This window comes from Adiantum capillus-veneris, chromosome 16 (genome assembly GCF_014529385.1).
Source record: "Adiantum capillus-veneris isolate H3 chromosome 16, ASM1452938v2, whole genome shotgun sequence".
NCBI classification, from domain to species: Eukaryota; Viridiplantae; Streptophyta; class Polypodiopsida; order Polypodiales; family Pteridaceae; genus Adiantum; species Adiantum capillus-veneris.
The window spans coordinates 615319-621890 of NC_140946.1; the positions used below are offsets into that span (position 1 = coordinate 615319).

Genomic DNA, 6572 nt, shown 5'->3' on the forward strand with positions numbered 1-6572 from the left:
TTGAAATAAAAATTGCAATGTATTCATTGCATACAAGGATAAAGCATAGATAGGATTTGCAATAGCACCAACACAAAGAGGAGAAGCTTCACATGTGCATAGTGGACATGCATTCAAATGGATTGACAAGTTGTCCAAAGGAGTCCATGTATAGTAAAGTGCTCTTCTTCATATCCATCTTGCTGATCCTCTTGATCTTTGTATTGAACCATACAAACAAAGTCCAATGTCCTGTAAAAATACTCAATGTATAAGCTACAAGAAGCATAGACTAGGCGCGCACTACTAGATAGAGTCAAAATACCGTCACTCACATCTTTATGATAGGAAAGAAGATGAACAATTTGTTTCCTGTATCAACTTCAGGAAGAGGCCATCAAGATCTCAACTATCCTCTTTCCCCTCCATATATGAGTACCAAAGTGCATCGAAAAAGTAGAAACGCTTAGTTGTTTCCTTTTGTGTCGTGTTCTCCATCCACCTACATCAGCCATCATACCCTGATGTTTATGCATTCCTTTTCTACTTGTTTGCATAAAGGTAAACACATTACAATATGACTATTAAGAAATAAAGAACACTATGTATACATTCCAAATAGATTCAAAATCTCTATGGAAGCCTCATCATTCTTGCCAATCCCTTCTATTGTCACTTTCTCCAAGGTGGCGGACAACTTGGAGATTGCAGAACTAAACTCAAGCCTGCCCTTGAACGCAAGCCTGAGTTTAATAGGAAATTAAAGTTAGTAGTTTTTAAATTATATTAGAAGGATCAGCAAAGACAGCTGTTGCAAGAGAAAGCAAAACATATGAAAAGGTACCATCATTCTGCAATTTTCCTTGTCTTGCATATTCCGATCCCCTCATCATTGACCTTAATAAAGCCATTATAAATTTAAAAAACCAATTCATGTGTGTGCTCTCGAAGGTTATTAGCATCGTTAACTGTTATGAAAATTGTAGAAACTGATCCTTGGTCAAATTACCTCGTAAAAAAGGTAGCTTCTTTCTAGGTGAGGAGTTTATCAATGGCTGATATTTTGTGTTCTCCTTGACCTTCTCTTGTTGAATATTGTCACCCTCTTCCTTGACATTTTGTATGCTACTTGATTCCACCACTTTCCTGGGAATTTTTGTATCTTGTTTGACTATCAACTTTCAAGTTTGAAAACCCATGCATGAGGAGACATTGAGAATTGTGCATACATCAAAGTGAACAAAGAAACATCCAACACAAGCCTGACAATGTTCATATGAGCAATCAAGAAAGAAGTCAAAGAGGGTTTGTATGCAGAAGTTGTCTCAAGATTTGTAACTTACTTGTTTTTTGTATCCCTTGTCTATTCGTGCTTTTGCTCGCTCATGGCAAAGAGGCTCTTTAGCATGATATGGTTCCATTGCAGCTCACAGAACCTTCTACAAATGCCTCTTTTGAACCTAGCTTCTCTTTCTCCTCACTCATGAGCGTATTGTCCCACATTTTTCTACAACTACTTGTTTGCAGTCTTCTTGTGTTGCTTTTGCAATCTGCATCTTGCGATCAAGTTCGTAAAAGCGTTTGCAAGATACCTCCACATATCGATCTGCCTCCTCATACTTCGACCTCTCATGACCTTTCTTTGGATGGCCTGCTGGCAAGAAAGGCACTTGCATGTGAATGCCATGCTGTGACCTAAGATGCTCCTCAAATTGAGTCCTCTTGAATTAGTTCCTATGCCTTTGTGAACAAAAGACATCAACACGGCATTGTCTAGCAACCCTGCCACTTCCATCATCTAAGAGAACCACTTCAAAGAAGTTATGCTGATCAACCTACATTATAAACCAAGAGAATGACAAATATTTTAAGGTGTGTCATACTTTGAGAATTAAAATACTGAGCATAAGTGCAAAACAAGACAGCTCCTCAAAATATGTATTTATAAAACTAAGAGACATCTTGATTTATTACCTGTGTGGTTGAAGTTTGTGGGTTTTGATCCCCAAATCTTTATCAGGTACATTAGGACTCTCCTCTTCTTCATTTAGCAAAGTTCCCATTGTAGTCTTATCTTCTTCTCCATGCAAGGTACCCAATGTAGTACCATCATCATTGTTTACACCAAGGCTTCCTCTAAGTTTTGAGAAAAGCCTCAAATCATACTACAAAAGACTATTTAGTGCTGTACAATTAGCATTGGAAACCATTTTCTACAAGAAGAGAGAGTACTTTGAACATACCTGCAAAATCTTGTGGTGGATGAAGCGTAGAAAAACTACTATTCAAGAATGATAAGCTTGCAATCTACAAGTTCCATTGCGGCTTGGAGATGCTTGAAAAGAAATTTAGTGGATGCTCCATACAGAAGAGGTTGTGCATGCATCACTTCAATGAGAGAGGCTCTGTATAGGTGTTTCAAACCAGGCAGAACCCAAATCAGCATCCACCAAGCATGATGAAGCAACCTCTATACACACATCGTTAGCACATTTGCATGCATACAACTCAGCGTACAGTCAATCCCCTCAATCCCCATTCAAATCCCCCCACTTGCCTGTCGCCTTTCACACGAGCCAGACAGCCTTCTTTAGACACACCCAATCCTGGCCTAGTTTATAAAAGTGGCTATGTTTACAAACATAAATCCATACATGCACTTGACGGACCAGATTTCAACCGCGCTCCTTGACCAATTCCATGTTGTGGATCCCCTTATCTAAGTTAAAAGGCTGTGCGTGCCACATAGTTCTGAGGTGGTGGACCTCCAGTCTCGATCCCTACACAGGGTCCGGTGCTTTGCTAGTTATTTTGTCATAAAATTTTTGATTTGATGGTATACCCAAATTTTTGTCATTGCATTAATATATGGTTACCTATTTTATTTAGATGGGGCATTTAAATATTCTCTGTTGTCATTGTCTCATGTCTCTGTTCACTCTATTTCACCCTCCACTATATTCTCTCTCTCTCTCTCTCTCTCTATCTCTCTCTCTCTCTCTTCTCGCAATGTGGTGTACAGATGTATTCACCCTCCACAAAGTTATATTCTTTAAGTACTCTTTCATTCATAACATCCATTCAGGGGTAGCACTAGTAGCTAGGTGCCTTTGGATGAAGTCCGGATCATGGCCTAAACTCCATGCTTGGTCGGGTGCTCAGAACTCCTCCCCTATGCAAACACTTTTGCAACTCTGATGTATATTGAAAATTGTGTAAAGGTGTAAATTGTATATTTTGTGCATAGATCCTTGTGGAGGGGTATCTCTCATCTGGTATCAGATCCGATGCTTAAGGTTATGGGGATAGCCTAAAGCCTGATACTAGGCGGGTTGGTTATGCATCTTGCATGCATTCATGCATGCTGTTTGGGAAAGGATATTGTATTGTATAAGTGACATTGGTTGGTGGTACCTACTTGACTTGTCTTCTTGAATCTAAACATTTGGTTTGAGTTATAATAAAGTGGTTGAAGTGTTCAACAACGGCGTTGTAATTTCTTTGAATTTTTGTTTTGTAGTAACAAATGGCTCCTAGAGTGACGTCTAAATGCTTTAGCTAGGGGAATGAGGTTTTGGCCATAGTGTTCAACAATATGGCAACACGATTATCAAGAGATGAAAGGAAACTCTTTTACTTAGAAATCAAGACCAAAGTCTTTGGCATGCCATGAAGCACAACTTGTTGAAAGAGTGTTGATCGTAGTTACCTTATCTATCAGCAAGAACCCTTCCATCACTTCTTTATCTACATTGACAACAATCCAAGAGATTGGTTTGCCAACCTTAGACTACTTCAACTCAAAATATGGTTAGGCCTACAAGACATGTTCTACTACTTGGCAATGCACTCCCAAATGTTAAGGATAGTCGAAGTTGCTAAGAAGTTTGAAGCTCTTACAATTGTCATAGGGAAACAAAAACTAGAAGATAACTACATACCACATTGTCGCATGGGAGGTCTCAGAGAATACCTTGTCATGAGAGTTAAAAGAATGTTTATAGAGTTGGCTCCGAGACATCCATAGTATTTTAATGAAATCATTAAAATCAAAATTTGATAAATATAAGAAGCATAGACTTAGTTTTAATTCATATGTATACTAAGTTTTCTCTCTTCTTGTCTTGTTTTTAGATGGAATTGTCTAGATGAACTCCCAAGTGCTTTTGCACAAAGGGTCTTTTTCAATTACGCAGTCGGATTCAATATCCATTGGGGAATTGAAGTGACTCGAGCTTCAAAGGGAACTAGAGACTTCCTTGTTCTGCACACTTACGTAGCATGTGCGTTATATGTTGAAGCCCCAACCTCAATATCAAACACAAGTGCCTGATAGGTTTATGCCAATCCACAACTTTGGGTCAACAAAAAGATCTAAGAAGTCGACGTCAAAGTACAGGGGTATGTTCTTTACCTTAGCCTATGTTCGCTTTTAGATATACCAATCGAGAGCTCATTCTCAGTAAGAAGGATCTCATGCTAAACCAAAGATACAGCTTCTGTGAGAAGGTAATAATAAGATTTTGGAAGAAGTTAAATGGCGGCATCCAATTCTATTATGTACCCCATCATTGGTTCAATAGAGTCTATGGACCCAATCTCAAATACAATCCTCACAATGTCACTATTACCTTTGATGAATACGAGAAGCCCAAATGCATTAGTGATTGGGGTTTATTAAAAACTTTCAAGACACTTTGTAGACTTTTTGGAACCCCAAAGTTTTATGATATAGAAATTGGATTAATTTATTTGTTATTATTTCTCCTATTCTCTCTCATTTTATTCTCAATCGTATATTCTGTTTGGCTTAAAGGACTTTGAGCAGATTAGAATATTGTACTAAGTATGAACTTGGTTGATATGGTGCAGTAAGTTACCATGCCTCCTAGAGGAAATGTACCTGTTGCTAATGCAAAGTGCCTATTATTCTTCAACACACCATCATTGATAGAGACATTGTTGCTATGCAAGTCTCAACATGGAAACTTTAGCGACGGGGAAGGCAAAAATATAGATAAAGTTCTTGAAGATTGGATTTAGTGCATGTACGATTACTTTGATCTGGCTCAGTTATCTGCAGTAAATAAAGCTATCATCACTAAGTTCAAACTAGAGAAATCAGTCAAGCACTGGTGGAGAGACCATTGCATAGAGAACAATGTTGAACCTAATGCAACAACTTGGGATTATCTTTTTTTTTTTCCGAGAAAAAGATCCTTCTATTAGTTAATAAAAGCTGCCCATAGGGCTACATCCACCTCTGCAGGAGAGGGCTACGACAAACATGATGGGGAGACTCTCCCAATGAAAAAAAAGCATATATACAATAGGGCTAAATCAAGAGATGGGAGGAGGGAAAAGCCACACAGGTGGACAGTAGTTCCATCTGAGCACCCCCTGGACCATGGAGTAAAACGGCCCAGGGCGCCAGAGACGAAGGAAAGCCTCGCAGCGCTCCCGCATGCGGTCGGAGCAGCCCTGTAGTCCCTCAAGCTGTCCTCTGAGAGTATGGATCAGCTCTAGCCAAAAGTCACGAACAGTCTCTGTTGGTGGTACAAGGCGAGCCTCAAAGATGCGAAAACAACGGGACCGCCAGATGAACCAGAGAGCTAGGCCGCTGATGAGCTCCCAACACTCCGCTCTCTCACTGCTCCACTCCTGTGGAGTAAGGTCTGTAGCAGGCTGGAGTGTAGGTCGAACCCCCTGTATCACTATCATCCTGCTGGTGGAAGATAGCTCAAACTGAAGTGTCGGGCCCGTGAGGGTGGACCAAGCCGCCGCCCCCCAAGTGTACTGTCGAGCCGTGGAGAGGGCAGGCATCAGCCGAAGAACTCGTAGCCACACCTGCTGGGCCGAGGGACAGTCCCAAAGACAGTGTCGCTGACTCTCCACCAACTGGTCACAGGCTGTACATGCGGCCGAGAGACCACAATGTACAAGCCAGCTCCCTACTGCTGTGGCTCTGTGTGCAACCAACCACTGGAACAAGGTGATGCGCCTCGGCTGTCTGGAGTCCCACAGCCTCTACCAAAAAGCTGCCAAGAACTCAACTGTGAGACCCTCCTCCTGCCAATGACGTGCTGCAGCGGGGCGGGCCTCTCTTTGTGCTGCAAGTATATGACGTCCAAGCCGAACAGTGTACTGAAAGAAAGGGACTCCTGGGCGGTCTGCAGAAGAGAATGGGTCCCTCCATAGCCACTCACCAGGATCCCACTGTACTCGTGCCAGTGGACAGCACTCCCAAGCCCATAGCCTCCAGTGTCCTGTCTCAAGAGCTGCTGGGTCAGGGTCTATGACGCAAGTCCTCCCACAGATGCCCACAACTCGGATCCTCTGGAAACAACACTCTGCTACCTGCGGGGCCTCTACTGCAACTCTCTGTAATCGTCCCCCACCCTGAAGCTCGAAGAACAGGGCTGGGACAGTCTCTGAGCAAGCCCTGACTGAAATGAGAACCTCCAGTCGTGTGAAGGCTCCCATCCACCGGGGTGCTACTGGCTCGAGAGGCGTGAGCCAATCAGCTGGAACTGACTCTGAGATATCCTGACACATGCTCTGAACCCCTCTCATGCCCTGTAGCTGGACAACCT

General features: G+C 42.0%; 1 pseudogene; it reads right to left on the reverse strand.

Moving 5' to 3' along the window:
* Positions 1-580: 580 nt before the first annotated feature.
* LOC147438436 (uncharacterized) lies at positions 581-1655 on the reverse strand (annotated as a pseudogene).
* Between the last annotated feature and the right edge of the window lie 4917 nt (positions 1656-6572).